A 19,550-nucleotide genomic window follows, 5' to 3' on the forward strand; every position below is an offset into this window, starting at 1 on the left:
TCCATAAAGGTGAAAATTAAGGAAATTACTAAAAATTTTACTTTTGATTAATATTTTTTATATTCCACTCATGACTTTTCCACTCTAATAATGCATAAGCTTTCATCAGTCACTTGAATTATCTGGTAGTTTGTGTAATACTTGTGAAAGCATTTCTACAACAGAAAACTACATGAGCTATAGTTTTAAGAGATTCTTTAGTGGAGAGCATTTCAGATTTTTTAGTGTTTTATTGTTTGCCCCTTTATCTCGTCATAGCAAAATTACAAAGCTGATCAACATCACCTCGGAGGAGTGGTCTGATGATTTTTCAGAACATAGATTTTTAGTAAAAACTGATTCTGTCATATCAAGAGAAATATTTACAGAAATAATGACACATGCAAGTCAGGTGTGAGGTCTTGCAAGCAACTACTACTTAGTATAACACTATCACTCTCTCCAGAGAGCCTTGTGATCACACACACACACGTACTTGTATGTTGTCCATATGCAACTATGTACATTTTTGTACTGTGGGGATAGGGAAATACATCTATACAAATACATGTATATAATCCTTGCTTGTAATCCTGTCTCTTTTAAGAAGTCAGTATGAAACTATTATAAGATAAAGGTTTCATTTTGTCATCAGAACTTCTATGACATGCATAAAATTAGCATTTACGAGATATTAGGTTGGTTGTAAAATTTTCTGTTGTTGAAACCTGGCTATGTAGAAGTAATTAATTTTGCTCAATTGGATTTTATAAAAATGCCTTTTTTGATTGCAACAGTATGAGACAGTTGATGTAATTTAACTGCAGATTTCTGAGGGGGGTTTACTGTCTGAGATAGAGTTGCCTATTCTTGAGGAAGCAAACTATTATACGACGTTATGTTTTGTGCTACTGTGTAATGAAATGCTATAATTGATATAGGTCTTTACCACATTGACTATCATACAGTACAATATAAAATAAATTACCAGAAAAGAACAGCATTTTTCTAGTCCTATATGCTTATATAAAGCATTTTGGATTGTCACATTTTAGGGGAGTGACAATTATTCTCTCCATATTCACTTGATTCATGAATAGTGCAATTTTCAAGCATTTGTATTTGGTTAACAGTGCTCAGAGAAAAAGCCCCATAACAAATAGTCAAGTGGCAATAAACCAGATCCTTCCACGCTGACAGACTAATTAATCTGATCAGTCTTGAACACCAGTGTTTGTCATGTGAGCAGTCAGCATTCAGCAGCAGCCAGCTACAGCGGTCACCTATAAACGCTCCCCGCTTGCCTTGGGGCTTACTGCAGCTCTCACCAAAGCCAAAGGCAAATTCTTCACTGATCCCAGTTTTAAGAAAATCAAATAACATTGGCTCAGTAACTGCCACTTTCCCACAAAAAGAAAAAAACAACCCCAAAACCCCCAAAATTTGTAAGCTGAAAATTTGCTCCTCAAAGGTTCAGTCACCGAGTTCCTGAGGACAATTGCATGTGATTTTGCCTGGCAGGAGCCTGCCCACCCAAAAGCAGTTTGGGAGCTGGAGGAGGAACCTGACCTCCTCTTGACTTCCTTGGCACACACAGAATGAGCTGTGCAGAGCCTCGCAGCCTCCTGTGGCCATACCCAGCTCTGTTACGAGTGCAAATAGGTAGCTGCGAGCTGGGCTATTGTCACAGAATCACAGAATCTTCATGGTTGGAAGGGACCTTTCAGATCATTGAGTCCAACCGAAGTTGTGTGCATAGATGTTAGTTGATCGCGATTAAATGGTCATGCTGTAGTGTGTTAACAGCTCAGTTTTTTAAGAAAATCTGTAAGAAAAGTGTGTTCAGATCAATAAACCAAAAAAACCCCCCAAAACTCTACAGCCCAAAATGCTGCTCATGAAACAACAAATATTATAAATACAGATGATCTGGGAATTTTAAGCAATTTTTAAATTTCTCCAATTCATGAGCAATCTTTCTCAAAACTCACGCTGCAGGTCACAGCAGCAGGCTGGTAATTTTTTGCCATTTGAACAAAGCATCATGTACTAAGGCGAAGGAAGCTTGTATTAAATTCCTATCATCCTGAGAACACAGCAAATTTCTAGCAATATGCTACTAGGAATATTATGAAAACCATAAAATCAAGTTATAATTTTTGCATTTATTTATTTATTTTTACAAAATTCTCATTAAATTTCATATCACATTATGAGCAGCAATTGCTGCTATAGAAAAGCAACAACCTAGAGCATCAGATATTCTCCAGTGGATCTTTCAGACCCAAACCTGCTTAGCTTTTAAGATTAGACAAGATCAAGCCTACTTAGACAAGGAAGGCCATCTGTTTTCAAGGATCCAGCTGCTATCCCTTCAAACACAACTCACTGTGAACTCCTGTAATTTATTAATCCCAGGATAAACCTGTAAGTCTGCAATATCATTATTTGGCTTCTTTATACCATTAGCTTGAACATTTTATCAACCGCTGTGCAGGTAACAGTCAAAAAGCTAAGGAGATTTGTCAACCCTCATAATTAATATCTCCCTTCTTTTAAGTTATCAAGACTCCAGTTTAGCACAGACTTAAGCACTTTCTCTGTGTGGGCAGTTCAGAGGAGAATATTAAAGACTGGAATATGCTTGTGATGCTTTCAATACCTGGGACCCATGTTCAGGATGTTGCCTGTGTAAATTTGTTCTTGAAATTGGTCCATACATGCACACACACAGATGTGTGAGCGTGGACACACACGATGCTATTTTATTACCTCTAAATTCTTCATTTCTTCTTCAGAAAAGGGAAAGCTGAAGGCTCCACTCAACCCAGGTGAAACTGTTTTAGTTTTTTTTAAATCAAGTAAGTCTGGAGTTATCTCAGCCCCCAGAATTTATGTGCTGGTTTTAAAAGTGAAAAAGGCTTTTTCTCAGTCAGGCAACTCCGAATTGGCTAAGTGACTGGATGGATGTTAATAAAACTTCTCTTTCGTCTGCAAAATGATTGTGTCTGGTCCCAGGTGGAGCATGATAAATCAATGCAAAAGCTACTTTTCTCAGAAAGTTATAAGTGACTGAAAACAAGGGTTTAGAACATAAGTGCCATGTTAGTTGTGGTTTCAGAGCTTTACTACCATGATAGTGTAATCCGCCTGCTAAAAGCATATTTAACAAGATAAAATAAATACACCTTTTTATACATGCATTAGTATATAGTTGGCAAATCCAGAACTCTAAAGTCCTTACAGTGTACTTTCCTGGAAAGCTCTGAAAGCATCTCTCATTTACGTTTCTCACATAATTATGTGTCTTCTAAGACCACCACGAAGAAGACACGCAAAGTTATCAAACCTTTTTGCCTGAGCAGAGCCAGTGGTCATGCTCTGCCATGACCTCTGCCTAGAAAACAGCAGGAGGAAAGGGTGGGTCAGGGGGTTCCATTTTCAGGCTTTTCATTTCTGGGTCTTCCCAGATGTCTTTTTGAAGAAATGGAAAGCAAGCATTCAAAAGTGCTTTGTCTTAGATAACTTCTGTCTAATTCTCTCTCCAATTCTTTCTCTCTCTCTCTCTGTCTTTGACTGGAACGTGGGATTTTACAAGAGTACATGATTCTAGGAGCTAATGTTTTGGATGAAGTCAAAATGCTGATGAACAGACTGTGAAAAAAAGTGAAAATCCACATTGATAGTTAAGAATCCTTCCAAAACAATATCGAAATAATTTAATTTGTGGTTAGGTGACATTGCTTCATATCCAGTATAATACAAGACAAAATGCAAGAATTGCCATAAGTTATGTTGTAAATCCCTGTTAGCAGCTGGGAAGCAGCCTCCACACTTTTATACGTCATTTCCTGGCATCAAATGTTCCAAAAGGTTTTCACACAAACTCCGCGAGGCCCAACAGATGTAGTTCTATTGTGAAAGAGCAACTTACAAACCATACTGTATAATCTTTATTATTCTAATAATCGTGGACCCTTACATTTGTCTGTTTAACTGGTTATCAAAATGTAGTAGAGAATAAACCACACCTCAAAGACATTTAAACTAAAACCTGATTCACCTTGATACCAAAGAGTAATTTTAAGGGGTCCAGAAACTGGCCATGATTGAAGGGACATGATCACTGCTGTTGCCAAAGTGTCTTGGCTTGTGGGAATGCCCGACCCAGAGATGTCTGATCCACCTCTAAACACTAAACAGATAGTCACATATGACTATCTATGGATATAGTCACATGAGAGCATGGGCAAACAGAGCCACAGAGCACCTATCGGTGGGCTGCCAGCTCTTGGAAGGGTTTGGTAATACCCAGAAGGGACTAAAGAATGTGTTCAACTTAGGGAGAAAATAGCTGCATGGAAAGACACCTGAAGCAGATGACTGCACCGTTATAAGCTAACTGACTTGATGGACCAAACGTGCTGCTTGCAGAATGATGGTGCAGTAAGGCCATAACATACACTAGAAGGAACACCAACAGTGGCCATGCTGTTCATTTGGGAGGTCACTATAAAATTCTACATCCAGCCAGTAGCCCGGCATAGAGAGCAAAGGGCTGTGAGCTCCATCTTGTTTCAGCAGAGCTAGCCTAGATAGAGTGTGGATAGATGTGGTTCAGGATTTTCCTGCACCACAGGGACTGAAATCCAGCATGAGGTCTCACCTTCACATGTCTTCTTCTAAGGTATCACTCTGACCTTCCTTTATAGTTAATGGAATAAAAAAAAAATAGACTCAAAAAAGGGGCAATGATTCATCTCATCCAACACAAGCATTTAAGCCAGGGAAATGAGTCTTTTCTTCACCAGCTCTTTCTCCTCACAGTGAAGGGAGCCTGGGACAGACCCCAAAGAACCATTTTTGGTCAAGAAAACCTGAGCCTGCTTGCACAGCAAATAGGCAGTGCTGCACACTGGGGCAGCATCACAGCAATATTCTGTCTCAAAACATGTATGTTGCCTCTGAGTCTTTTAACACAAAAGCCATACCTTGAAAAAACAGCTAGTAAAGCTGCAGATTTTAATCAGGTAGATCAGGGTATCAGTGCCTTGCTCACAGGCCATGAGAAGTTACTCCCACAGTTACTGATGGTTACTCAGTGACTGCAGACATAACCCCAGCACTGGCATATCCTGGCTTTCCACAGCTTGATTTCACCACCTCCCTGTTCATTTAGTACCACACCTTCCCTTTAAAACCATCTGAAGAGCAAACCATGCCAGAGTCAGGAGGCAAGCTGGTCTCTGACAGAGGTATCTTATAGAGATGTTCTCCAGATTCTCAGCACAGAGGATAGGTTTTGAAGATTACAAGAGAGCCTTGTGGCTGTATGGGGACCAACCACACTTTTCCAGGTCCTTTTCCAAAAACTGCTGGATGATTCTACTGTGAGAAGATAGATTGCAATCGAGCAATAACTATGTCTAAACTTTCTCTTCCAAATGGCTCCAATGGGTGCAGTCTTATAGAGTTGATCTTCAATGGGTGCCAAAACAAAAATTTTTCTGGTGCCCAGGACACCATAATAGTACCTTTATATTTAACAATCTAAACGCTAAACATATAGCTTAGCAGGTGTAGGTCAACATAGCTCCACTGGCTTGTCAAACCAGTGTGGATTTACTCCACATAAGCCTCTGACTCGGGAGTCAAAAGAGCAGGTGTACAACCAAGCAATCTTGTTCCCAGGTAGGTGATTTCTGCTACCACTTAATAAAAGTGCTAAAAAAGCATTAGGGAAGCTCATTTGTTTTATCTTTTGGCGATTATTTTGCCTGGTAATTGCAAACATCCTGTGTTAAGTCTGACAAAAATTAACTTATGCTTTGGCAAATACTGGTGCTTTCCTTCATGTTCCCCCCTGATAAAGGTAGTCTGACTTTGATATTGCTTAAAGCAGTCATAGTCTTTGTTCTTCAGAAATGATAAAGCATTTCTAATTCTGAGTTTTATAATACTACAATATGGAGAGACAGATTTTATCTTAATAACATCTATATTATGATAAAGAACCAGCTACATGACAGGAAAGCGAACATTTCAGTTCATCTACAATTCTCCATCACATCAAAAGACACTACATGTGAGAATGATATGCTAAAACTTCCCATTATGCAGTTTGGAAACACATATATTTATTCCAAAGGAATCAGTATTGTTAAGAGTAACCTCAATGGCTGATCTAGATAATGTTTCACAGCCCAAACTGATACTTTAATTACAGTGTAATAAGATATTGATCTTATTTCTGTACATCTTCTAACATATTTCTGTGAGCAAGATGCTGAATGTAAAGAGCTGTTCCTGGTACAATAATTGCAAATAATAACACAAACGCTATCCCTCCCAGCTATGTTGTGACACCTAAAGTGTTGTTAGTATTTAATGCAATCAGTGATGAAATAGGATAAACTCAACAAGAATTCTATTTCCAGAAAAAGGTAGTAATTTCTGTGACGGAACAGAGAATAGGGCTGAAGCATTCTTCACCCCAAAGAGAGAATTAGTAGTTTATTCTATATAGAACAACATAATAACCAAAGTCCTCTGCACCTTCCAGTAATACAAGATGTGAAAATACAGAGAATAAACCATATGCACGTGAGCTTTTGCTTAATATGCACATTGGTAACTATATACTCATATTTTTAAAAGCTGCCTCTCTCACATACGCGCCTTCATTCATATAGCTGAAATATATACTCATATGTATTTATGATGGGTCTGATTCTGCCTACCTTGCTCATATTGAGAGGCATCTTACCCTGCAGTAGTCCTACTGAAATCAGGCAGAGATAATGCTCTTCAATCTGAGTATGGGTGGCAGATTCCACCTATATATAGCACGTCTATATTTATCTCCATTTTAAGTGGTTAATTTAGCTCTGTATCACTGAATTAAATATAAATTATCTGCTAGCACAAAAGCAGCTTGGGAGCAATTACAGTCCCCTATCTCCCCCCACCCCAAATACGCTAAATATCAACGTGTAATATGCAAATCCTAGGGGTTTTTTTACACTAACCAAGTTGAATTCTTAATACCAGACAAGAAGAAAATCATAGCTTAGCATACACCAGTAGATGTAATAAATAATGAACAGCACTAACAGCTTAACATCATAAGGAAACAGATGGAAAACTTCCCTCCAGAGATCATTGCATCTAGTATTAGAGAATGAGTTTCTGGACGTGCACAGGGTGAACAGTTCAAGTCTGAATTACAATGAGGTTGGTAACACTTTTTTATTATAAATGTAGGAATTTCATGTCTTCCTTTTAGAAAGTACTGCTATTATAGCATTCATCTGTTTCACTAAGACATGAAAAGCAAAAGGCAAAATCTTAAGCTGCTAAAGTGTGCATAGCACAATCAAATCAAGATCTCGCTCTGGGAGTACCTTGGCTGGGTTTGCAGAATACAGCAGGGCTACGATGCCATCATCTGTCCAGGAAATGAAACAGAACCCAACGTGGAAGCCAACTCTTTGCTAGCAGTGTTTATCTACACTACTGAAAGAAGCTATTAAGGCAATAGCTATTGTATTTGTAGGTCAATGACTATTAGATGTTTAGAGAATTATAACGAAACAACGTCCAATCTGTTTCTCTGATAACATTCCCTTTTCCACATCAAGTGGCTTGGTTGTATGTTCAAAGTGCCTTTCAAACTGCGAGTACAAGAAATGGGGATTTCTCTGGAAAATGAAGCACATCTGTTTAGTCAGAATAAACCATGCTGGAGAAGTGAACCAATTATCACATTTTGCACACATTTATTTGCTTTTTTTTTTTTTTTTTTTTTTTTTGGTATGTGGTGTCCAAGTAACACATATACACTATATCACTGGAAGCAGTCCAGCTAAAGCAAGATGTCATGCTTGAATCTTTTTGGTACACTCACCTTGATGGGCATACAAGCCCATGGCATGGCTTCTCTGACTTTCTAATAAGAATTTGTGCATGTCTGTACTGCATGGATTAAAACAGATCCTCCCTTTCTCATCTGCCATCAAGAAGGTCTTCAAGTATGATGTAAAACTCCACCTCTAGACAGACTCTCTTTCATGTCTGTTGTAGCAGCATCTATTTACCATGTATGCAACTACACTTCATACAGCATTTTGTGCGTATAGTAATAAATGAAGCTTCTCAAAAAGAAGGAGTTTTTCTCCCTACTTCCTTCCTACATCCTCTTCACATCCACCTCACCCATTTTATGGACCACGAAAGCAGCACAAAAACCAAACACTCTTTACAGGGTCTCAAAATCCATTTCAGCGGAGTGTGCCCAAGCCAGCCAAGCTCCTGTCTGCTCTGTCAACTGTTAGATAGCATTGCCTCCAACATCAGATGGATGCAGAGACCACTGCTTTCTGTTATGGCTGAAGATATATAAACATAATTGAAACTTGTATTGATTTTGAAGCCAAAACTTCTAGATGACTAAAACTCTGGGGCAACTGTGGGGTCAGCCAGAACACCTTCGGTAATAGGGTGAGGAGCGGAAGCTGATATTCTCCTGACAAACCCGCTAAGCTTATAAATGTCTAGCACTCATTACGTTATACACAATGCTGGCCAATAATTTCAGGTTGCTGTTCCAAGACACAAATTACTTCCAAATGCAGGACTATACAGAAATAAATGGAAGAGGTCCAACATCAGAATGTAAGAGACACCAAAGAGTTATTTCAATAATAAGACTACTCAATAATTTTACATTGCACGGTTTGATACTGAATCAAATATCTCTCCTCTACAGCACCTTAATGTAAAGGCACACAGTTACAATCCATTTCAAACTGAGAGCCAGTGATGCACTCACAGAGACTGACTACAAAAAAGATGAAATAAGAAGTGGAACGACAACTTTCCAACAGAAAAAAAAAAAAGAAACCCCAACCCAAAAAAAACCCAAACCAAACATTTTCTGGGATGCTGAGACAGCTAAAAATCTCTCCCCTGCATGCACACCTGAAGAGCATCAGGAGATCTGCAAGGTTTCAGGGCTGCGGAACAAGTGAGCTGCTTGCAGACAGAGTTCAGTGTTCACCACCAGCCCCATGGCGGGAGGCAGCATGGGCAGCGATGAGCTGCAGGCATGGGCACAGGGCAGGAGGCTGCCAAGGGCAGCAAACCTGCTGTGATCCCCCACAGCCCACCACCTCTCCTGCTCCAAGCACTGGACAAGTGGACGCATCATGGCTAGGATGGAGAAGGGGTTGAAATTGGAATTTTGCAACCAGAGTTGAAAACGTGCCCAACAAAATAATTTGCCTGATTTCTCCATTCCCTCTCACTGGCAAAAAATGGGACTAGTGAGCCTTCATTCAGGCTTTCATCCTTGATCTCTTTCTTGTGTTCCCCCATCTCCTCCTGCTAAAGGAGTGGCCTGGCCAAGTGTAGCTCCACCTGGGGGTAACACTCAGTCCACCCCATCTAGGAGCTGCATCTGTTCTTTCTTTCTAAAAGAGTGAGAGGTCTATATCACAAGTTTCACCTAAAACTAAATGCTAAATGTAGTCAGTGAGCTTTGTATTAAACCCTGGCATGAACTTCAGGATCATGTCAAGATCTTGATTAATTAGGTCATTGTCTTCTTAAGGTCTTGTCTTGCCTTTGACCTTCACCAGGTTAAACTAGCATCTTTTCTGTGGTCATCACCTAAAAAGACTGACGGTAACTCCAAGTCACCATCTTCACAGCACGCCAGGGTTTCTGGTGGATCAGCTAACTTTAGATGGCATGAAATTTCTTTCCAGTTTTCCCTGGTATAACCAGCTTTTTCTGCCAAGCAAATCCTGTGTGGTGTTGTTGCTGACAACTAGGATGAAAACCAAATTAGCTAAAATGAGGAAAAAAAATGGGGAATATGGTGAGAAGTAGCATGCCAGTAGCATGCTGGAATCACAGATTCCTTTCCTCACTCTTCCCCTGCATTTGCCTCCATTTGGCACTCTCTGCCCCCTCTCGTTGCTTTTAAGCGGTACTTCCTCACACCCTTGGTAGCTTTGAATAAGAATAAAAAAAGGGAGACATTTTCTCAGAGGCTTTTTCTTACAGTTACTTTACTTTTGTTTCTCCTGTGAATTCAGAGGCTGGCTACATTTTTTAAGTGTTGATTTGGGGACTTTGCAAGAGATCCACAAGAAAGTGACGCCGGGAACTTGTCCAGAAACCTTGCTTGGCACAAGAAGAAAAATTTCTCCCAGTGTATTTGAGGCTTTTCAAGGAAACCACATATTTTGTGTCTGAGGTTTGCTCATGACCTTTTCTTTTCCTTAGGCTATGACACATTACCTGACAGTGGCTGGATTTATCATTTATTAACTTAAACCCCTTTAAAAGTGAGGTACTTTCTGTAAAACTTTGGGAAACCCTGGCAGATGAGGAACAGGAACGACTGGAGAGAGGGCTAGGGAAAGCTTTGAAGGCTGAAACAAAACACTGCATCTGTTAGGGAAGGGATCTTGATCCTAAACAGAGCCTTGTATCATCTGATTTACTAAGAAAATGAGTTTTAAACCACTAACCAGGTGTATTTACACCCTCCAGCATACATTACAGCAAACACGTGTATGCTGTTCAGCTGGGGCTATGAGGACTGAGAAACCAGGGCAAGGGCAGAAGCCAGAGGTTGTGCTCACGTGAGCAGTTTCTCCGTGTGCAAGCACTGGGACTGGTTGCTTCATTATTTTGCAAAAAGATGCCAAGAAAAAGCAAGAGAGAAGCCAGCAGCGCTAACCATATTTTTTTCTTTTAAAAAGACCAAATTCAAAGAAATTAAGTGAGATGCTAAGCTGCTAGACTTCAGTGCAGAGGCAGGGAGTGGAAGAGTTCAGGCTGTGTGGCATCACCATCTCATTGCTCTTTCAGAGACAGTTTTGGGCATATCTGCAGAAGTTAATGTCAGCAGAAGTAACTCCTACCCTTCCTGCTTTTTCCCATTAAAACTAATAAGGTTGTGTTCCCGTTGCTTTTGTATTTCACTTACTTATTTAAATATTGACAAATTAAGCACAGTTGAAAACTGGTTCGCGCTGCTTCAGATCCAAGATAAAGTGAGTATTTGGACAAGGATGACCTACTTCATTAGGACCGATGGGTGTTTATCCAGGAGCAGGATCCTGACCCTCTTTTCTGCTGGAGAAAAGCAAGTACGATTTGTTGTGTGTGTGTTCACGTTGGCTTCATTTTCTCAAATCAATTGAAAGTATTTAGCAGCCATTAAGTCACAAATATTCCATACTCTTATTAATAAAAATAACTGCCTACAGAGTTCTCCATTTTCAAAGCTCTTGACTACTATTATTGTTATTATTAAATATTTACGTTACATACGACCCAGAGGGAATAGTAAAGATTAACTCCCTATAGTGCTAGGCTCTCTACAAGTGCAAGAGATGTAAATATTAGTTCATATACGTATTTACCAGTCACGTTACTTCCCAGCTCAACTTCCCGACCACCCTTGCTCCTTCTGCCCAGCTGACAAACACTGTAAGAAATGCCCAGCAACCCTCCAGCCACCCCATCAGCCACCTCCTCTCGTTCTCTCCCAGCACCCCCTCGGCGTCACCCCGAATGTCACTGCTTTCCAGTCACGCCTCTGACATTACAGTCTGCCGCGCTCCTGCAACACCCCACCCTCCGCCTCTTGCTGGGGGCTCCGCAACCATATGCCGCCGCTGATTTATTACTCCAAATTTCCCGAGGGAGCACGGCGTACCCATCTGATGCCCCTGCGTTTGAGCCTCTGTGTCACAGGTAGCTGAGCAATGTGTGAAAAAAAAAATAAATAAAATCATCACGTATTCTGTCGGCAAAGCGCTTCCCGCAGAGCACGCAGCCCAAGTTTCTCACGTGCACCACTTATGCCACTATGTCTATAGAATAAATTACGCTCCAGAAATTTGCTCTCAATGGCCTCTTTCAGATAGTAGCAACGAGTAAGATAAAACCTGCCACTTTATGTCAAGTCACACTCGTCGAGTACAGATTTAGTAATAGTAATACTTATCTTTTATGTAGCACTTTACATTTTCCAGTTGCTGCACAGAGATTAATTAATCAGTTAGACGTATATAAGCCAGGCCTGGAGCACATATTGGAGGACTGACAGATGCCTGCGCTGCTGCGAAAGCACAAAGGCGACGGCCTGACCTGCAAACACACAGGTGTGTGCGGCTGGAGTGAGACACCAGCACGAGCCATGCCATCTCCCCGGATTTAGGTGGGGACTGGGGGGGGCTCCGAGGTTTTGTTGCTCTCCACCCGCTGAAAAGAATAAACGTCAGCAAATGCTATGATCCTGCAAACCTCCTCTGGTGATTAGAGCAGTTACTGTCTCTGAGGCTGGGAAATGTGAAACAAAGATGGGTGGGTGTCCTGGTTTGAAGTAAAACAGAAACAATTTTCTGTTCTGTAATTTTACATCTTAGCTAGGCTTCTTCTAACTCTCTGAAAAATGGCATATTGTGGAGAAAACTGCTCGTTCTCAGAGTGATAAGACCAACGTTTGTGCTCCATGCCAAGGAACAGTATGCAGGGAGGCTCTTGCTTATACTTACTGCTTTAACAACCCAGATCAGCCAGTTTTGTTATTTGCCCCATTAGAGGGTTGGAAACAGAAAAACGTAGAGGGGTCACATCGGTGGGAAGGCATGGACAGGACAAGTGACCCAAACCTGACCAACTGGCGTATTCCATCCCATCTGCCCCATGCTCAGTATAAAAGCTGAGGGATCAAAGGGTCAACTCTCTTTCTTCGATGGCTGACGTCTGAAGAGGACTCTGTTCATCTGCCTTTGATCCTGATCTGTGTGTTCCTGACTCCGGAGCTGGAACCCAGTTCCCATCCGTCACTGAGTCCAGTCTGGGACTTCCCCAGTGTCTGCCAGTGATGTGACTGTCATCCTGGGAGCTTGACACAGTTTTGTATATATTGTATCTATTTCATGATTTTCTTCTTTTTGATTTTACTATTAATTCTTCATTAAAGTAGTTTAGTTCTAAACTTCTAAATCTCCTTATCTCTTCCTCTCCTCTCTTTTGGAGGGGGGGGAGGGAGGGCCATCTGTCGGTCTGGTTTTGGTAAATTCGTCCAAAACCACCACAGTGGGTTTGCATCGCGCTTTTCATTAATGCTCACTGCCCATGGCACCCCATTGAGGGCTCCCTTGGCCATGGCTTAAACGTTCTCCTGCTCACATCCGCCCAGTCTTTGCTGCCCTTGGGCCGAAACCTCTCCGTGGAAGGGAAGGTGACGTTTCTGATGGTAACATGGGAGAAGGTCCCTGCCGCACAGCCACACCGTCGGCTGACAGCGCTCAGCCAACCTGGCTGCCCGGCTGCTGTTACTGCTGCTGGCAGAGCGCTTCAGACATACTTTCTGAATTAAGCCAAGCCAGGATAATTGGGAGTTGGAAGCAACTCAAACATGAGCCAGCAGACGAGGGATCGTGTCGTTCGCTGAATTGCTCGTTGACAGTGAAGAAAGGCATTTGCGGTGGAGGGCCTGCTGCCCTCCAGACGGGAGGGTTGGCCAGCGGAGCAGCTCGCAGCTTTGTGAGAGCATCAGTTTTCGTCTCAAACTGGGTTTGTGCAGCATTTCTTGCCCCAGACGATGCCTGAGGCGGCGCAAAGGCAGCCTGGTGACTTCTGCTGAGGACGTGCCCAGCACTACATTTTAGCTTGTCATAAACTAAAAAAAAAAAACCCACCAAAACAACCAAGCCTTACAAGAAACCGCTGACATTTTTATACTCAGGGACTTTCTTTTTTGACATCCAGCTTCCTGATATCTTCAGAAAATGCAGGAAGTCATTAATATGCGCATGCAGGATTACTTCTACCCTTACGCCTGTCACATAGTCACTATGTGAAGAAAAATCTTACACTGAGCATGTGTAAGATGCTCAGATGTGCTGAAACTGAAGCGTTCGCAAAACTGCAACACAGGCCTTGAAAGTGTCAGTTGAATTAAGAGTCAAAAGAGTTTTAAAATTAATAAATGCGGGGCTTCTTTTATTTGTCTTTTAGTTTCTGAGTCCTTAAGTCATAATTTCAGGATATTTATACTCAGCCAAAAGGACTAGTGGTCCAACCGTTATTTGAAGTGAAAGATGAGATTCTCTTATAATCAAAAGACTCCAGCAACTGAGATTTTTTTCAAGTCTCAATTAGCCAGTGATTCATAAAAAGAGCTGGCAACACTGCGACGAGATACTACATTTTCGATGTTTTGACACTGTGCATGTTTACATCTATATTCACATAAACTTTCTTGCATTTAATTATGGAGGCACCTGTGTCATCTGCAGGCACTTTCCCATCTTGCATTTACTCTGCTGAAAGTGATAGAAGCTACCAAGCTACCCCAGGTTCTTAGTGGTGCCCAGTGATACTGCTTGTGGAAACTGGTGATTTTGCACTGGAACCAGCCTGTAGGCACTTTAAAACACATCCCAGTTCAGCCCCTGCGGCTCTCAGGGGGGCACCCCCAGGGCATTGGTTTGCTCTGGGAAGGTGAACGGCTCTTGAAGCCCCAGGAGGTTATGCACCAGTGCTGGTCCCCGGTGCTCAGCCTTGCGTATGCTGGCTGACCCTTATCTTGCAGGAGGCACAAAGGGCCGGACCCGGGACACTCGGCATTCTCAGGAGCTGGTCTACAGCATGGTCAAAACTGTCAGAGAGCCAGTTTTAGTTTTTTACCTTGTAACCGATTCCTTGTTGCACCTGGGAGTTCAGAGGAGAAGCAATCACATTTTTTTTGAGCTTGCTTTAATCATGACTGTTGTTGCGAGTGGAGGATTAAAACCTGCATGCAGGCCTGTGAAGTGACATTTTTCCAGAGTCAGAGATCCAAATCAAAAACTGTTATGTTCAAAAATGGTTACGTTCAGAAGGGACCATGTTTTGACTGCTGTTTCATGTACCAAAAAAAACCCCACCAAAATCCAGAGGGTCACTTTTAAAATTATCACCATGTTTCAGCTATGTCTAGCAGAAACAAATGTTTCTTCCCTCTTTTTCTCCCCATGACGAATGCCCCCCCCCAAGACTGTCAGTTAGGTTTTGTAAAGTCCTTATTATCACACTTCACTACATATCAGGATGAATGAAGAAACCTGTGCAAACACTGCAGATATCTTTTCTTTATTACAGCTGCAGCCACTCCCCAGAGACGTTATTAATGTCCACGGCTCTCGTGGAGAGGCGGCGTATGCTGGCATCTGATTGCTATTCAGATCAGCAGCCTCCCTCCGTCTGTCTGTGAACCAACACATTAGTAGGTACATAAAGGGCTCTCGCTGTGGGCTGAACAGGTTCCTAGGGCCTCCGTCATGAAAAGATAATGGCAGCGTGATTGCCAAAATTTTGTGGAAATTGTGCTAAGCCAAAGCAAAACAAAACCCAAGGTAGGGGATGCATTTTTTCCTGGGCAATTTATTATTTATCACTGCTCAGCAAACCCCTTTGTTCTTGCGTATGGCAGTTACTCTCCATTTATAGCTCACTTGGGTGTATAATTCAAAAAGAAGACATACGATGTTTTTTAAGAATGTAGGGGTAAGTCTTGTTCCCTGGACCAGGCCCAGGCTTGACAAGGGGTAGCTACGTGAGAAATGAAGGTTAAAAAAACCAACATGCAGTTTATGGCCACTGTTGCCTTGGGGTTTCTGCAGGGAGAAACCTCATGCATGGAGTCAACACCCAGAAGTATTTAATGGATCAGGGAAGGCTCCTGTCCTGCCAAAAGTGGAGCTGCCCACCAGCAGTTTTGAATTACACATTGGATTGTGGCAGGAGCAATTAAGCAGCAACAAAAGGTAGCATCCCATGAACAGGACCTGGTGAGAGCTGTGGGCCTGCTGTGCCTGTGGCCAATAGCCCCGAGGGCTAGAGGGCAAACACCCACCACTCCAGCCTCACGTCATCTGCTTGCATCCATGATAAATCCATCTGTGATAAATGAGACCCCATAATATCCTACTCCCAAGCCTGTACTTGTTTGGTGTGAAGCAAGCAGTGTGCCCATTAAGTGTCCATTCAGCCTGGAAAACCAGTAAATACCTATCCTTTTACAAAACAGCTATATTCTCTCAGCACAGATATGTATAGAAGAAGAAAGCAAGAAGATGTTCAGCAATGAAGACCTGAGCAAGGATTAAGGCAGAAAGACTAGTGTTCACACAAGAGGATCAGGAAGAGACAGCTGCTTGAGGAGACACAAGAAGAACATAAATGCCCTGCTATCTTGTTCCCAACCACATCATGGGTAGCCATAGGTCCTTCACAAGAGCAAATGTCCAAAATAAGCTACTTCATGTAGGTGTTGCAAAACAAAAGCAGGGCATGTCTATGTACATGCATCCCATGGGCACTCAGGAGGTATTCTTGGAATCACAAAAAGTGACCAAAATTGTCAGCTAGTGACACAGCCCACAGGAAGCAATCAGAAAACTGATTTTTCAAGGTAATCTGTCTATATACATGAGACAGGCAGAACTGTGATGCATGTCAGTGTGCAGCTGTGGTCCTCACAGCGTGCAGGAGGAGTCCGTATCCACACCTCTGCAAGAATGCATTTCAAAATTAAACCAGATACTGAAACTGGAGCAGACAGGAGGAAATATTCCATCCTCTCTATCAACTGACACCATGCATTCATCACTGAGTATTTCTTTATAACAGGCCCTCAGTTTGCACATTGGTCAAGAATGAGAAAAACGGTAGTATCTTGTCTTTTCTAGAGCCCACATGATAAGCACTAACCATGAATATCAGCCTGGACCAGCTTTGTCTCATTAATGTACATAGCAGGAAACCAATCTCTGGAATTTGTTGGCGTAATAGTATCTTTGCCCAGCTTTGTGCATCCTGACACGTGTAAGAAGCTCCCCAGCTTAACACAAGCACTGCCTTTCCCCTCGCTGCCTATTTCTATGTCCTGGAAAGCACTGCCAGCTGCAGTGCTGATGGAGGTTACATGAGATGCTGTCAAAGCACATGCTTTATGAACTTGTCACCTCCTGGGGCTGCCACCTCCTGAGCCCCAAGCAGCCATGGACTTCCCCCCTCGCTTGCTTTCCTCCCAGAGGAGGATGAGGAGGCACACTGCTGTGCAGATTCCCTTCTAGACATTCTAGACATTACGCAGCAAGAGGCACCATTTCCTCCCATTAAAATGAAGCTGAAGGTTGCAATGAGCTGTGGCAATGACCTGATTCTCCGTAACGTTGTGGGTTGTCAGGGCAGAGATGTAAATAGCAGCTGCTTCAGAGGAGGGACTCTTGACTCATGTAGAAGACCCAAGATATCTGCTTTTCAGTGGAGGCAAATTTTTCTTCCATGAATCAAAGTCCTGTCCTGTTCTGCACCAGTATTAAACTGCCTCTTCTCCCCCTCAGCGTATGGAAATAAGTTCCCCATGGGAATCCTATGAAGACTTTCAGGAAATCTGAAAAACCTGTTTTGTCTGCCTTATGACAAAGATACACTGCCTCCGGATGCTACCAAGAAGTGGCTAGAAGTATCAGACAGAGAATATTTTCATTTGCATATCCACATCATGAAATCGCATTACATTTGCTTTTAAAGGCCTTGTGAATCTCCTTCCCTCCTGGTAAGAAGCACAGATGTACAAAAGTGACCTCATACCTGAGGATGACAGGTTTTGACAGAATTCCTCTTCTTTTAAGTAAAGAGCTATCCATGTTTCCAAACAGCAATAAGCAACACACAGATCATGGTGTTATTTGCTCATAATATAAATTGCACAAAATCACTGAGCCCTCTTGGAAAATGATTTTACTCAGAGAACAATGTATTTTCGTGGAAAAGTTTTATTTGTTAGGCACTTCAATACAATTACTTGACCATGTACAGTGTGGCTGAGTTGCACTGAAAATTGATACTTTCCATAATGGTGTCTCATTACTGGTGATTCATTGGAGAAGTGCTGCTGTGATAATTAGTGTTTTATGGGCAAATGGACCGCACATTCTTTAAGTAGTCGACTTCCCCAACAATGATTTATTTAAGTGGTTGGTTTCTGATAGTCATGTAAATAAATAAATGCTAATGGAACATAGCAACAGTGCTTCTGTTGACAGGTTTCTGTGTCTTACCATAAAGCAGCTGAAGAACTAAATCTGCATATACAAATCCATAATGGTTAGGGGCTTTTATGTGTTTTTTCCAGGAGCCATTTTGACTGAATGCACAAAAAGATGTAAATTCCTCATCTCCTTCAATTTTTACCTCCCAGGCTGGCTTCAAAGCTTACTTTTTAACTTAGATATTTGGAGAGGCTGATGTTGGATGAATGAGCACTGCGATGCATCTGTTGACGGCCTACTGCTGTTTCGGAGGCTGGCTTCCCCCTCCCACTCCATTAATGCATTTTGGCTGAGAATTCTGCTAGATGCTTTAAGCAATGCCCCACCAAAACAATTCTGCGTGGTCAATAAAAGCAGGGATTTTAACACCGGCTGTAATGGGTGATGGGGCAAAGGATGTGACACATCCTGTCCTGGATGCTTCTGCTCCAGTGACTAAGGTCACCATCCCAAAGCACTTGTCACCACTACTTCGCTGGAAGTTACTGGCCCCTTGAATCTACCAGCTGAACTACCCACAAGAAAATGAGCCAGAAATGGTAGGTCTCTGCTCAGTCAGCTTTTGAGGTTGACAGGGGTTAAGGAGTGCACACAGGAGCAGAGAGCTGGCAGGTCCAATGGCAGCATAAGCTGGACATCTTCTTCTGGCAGAACTGCTGCAGGCAGAAAAAAGTAAAAATAAAAATAAATTTAAAAAAATCAGCTGAACCAGCAGCTTGGCAGGTTTTACTTCCCAGCCCTGGGAGCTCCCCCTTGGATCCGAACAAGCTCTGCCTGAGGGCTCGTGGGACAGGGTGCCGTGAGTGAAGCTGGCACAGCTCTTCCACTCTGTCATCCTCTGATCACCATGAGACAGCCAAAATAAGGGCTTGCAAACAGTCCTCATTCAATCAGCTCCAGAAAAAATGCAAATAAGCTCAACAACAACAACAACAACAACAAAAAACCCTGAATTTTTCTGGTGCAATTATGGTGCCTATAAACAAGACTTCAGCTTCAGCCTCACAATTTATATTGCTTCTGGAAACTCCTGAGACATGAATAATCTTATTGAGCAAAATCCTAGCCCCACATAAGTAATTAGCAAAACTTCTACCCATTTCTACAAGCAGAATTTTGTGCACCATGAGCAGTTTTTGTTTAAATCCAGAATTCAAGCATGAATATATAAAATTAAGATAGATTATTATAGCTGTAATAAAAATATATACAAGTGCATTCATATACTTAGAAAAAGGAAATAAAGGAAGAATATTTGCTAATAGAATACATAACAGTTTACATCTGCTAGTATAGTTGCAGGGAATTAGACCAGATGTTGAAAGTCTGTCATCTTTTATTTTGAAAGATATTCTTTCAGTGTCTATAATCTGGTGTGTCAATTAAAATATGTTCAAGAGTAAATTTCTTCCTCAGCATTATAAACTTACTGTGACAGAATGG

The sequence above is a fragment of the Numenius arquata genome, chromosome 1 (genome assembly GCF_964106895.1).
Source record: "Numenius arquata chromosome 1, bNumArq3.hap1.1, whole genome shotgun sequence".
Taxonomy (NCBI): Eukaryota; Metazoa; Chordata; class Aves; order Charadriiformes; family Scolopacidae; genus Numenius; species Numenius arquata.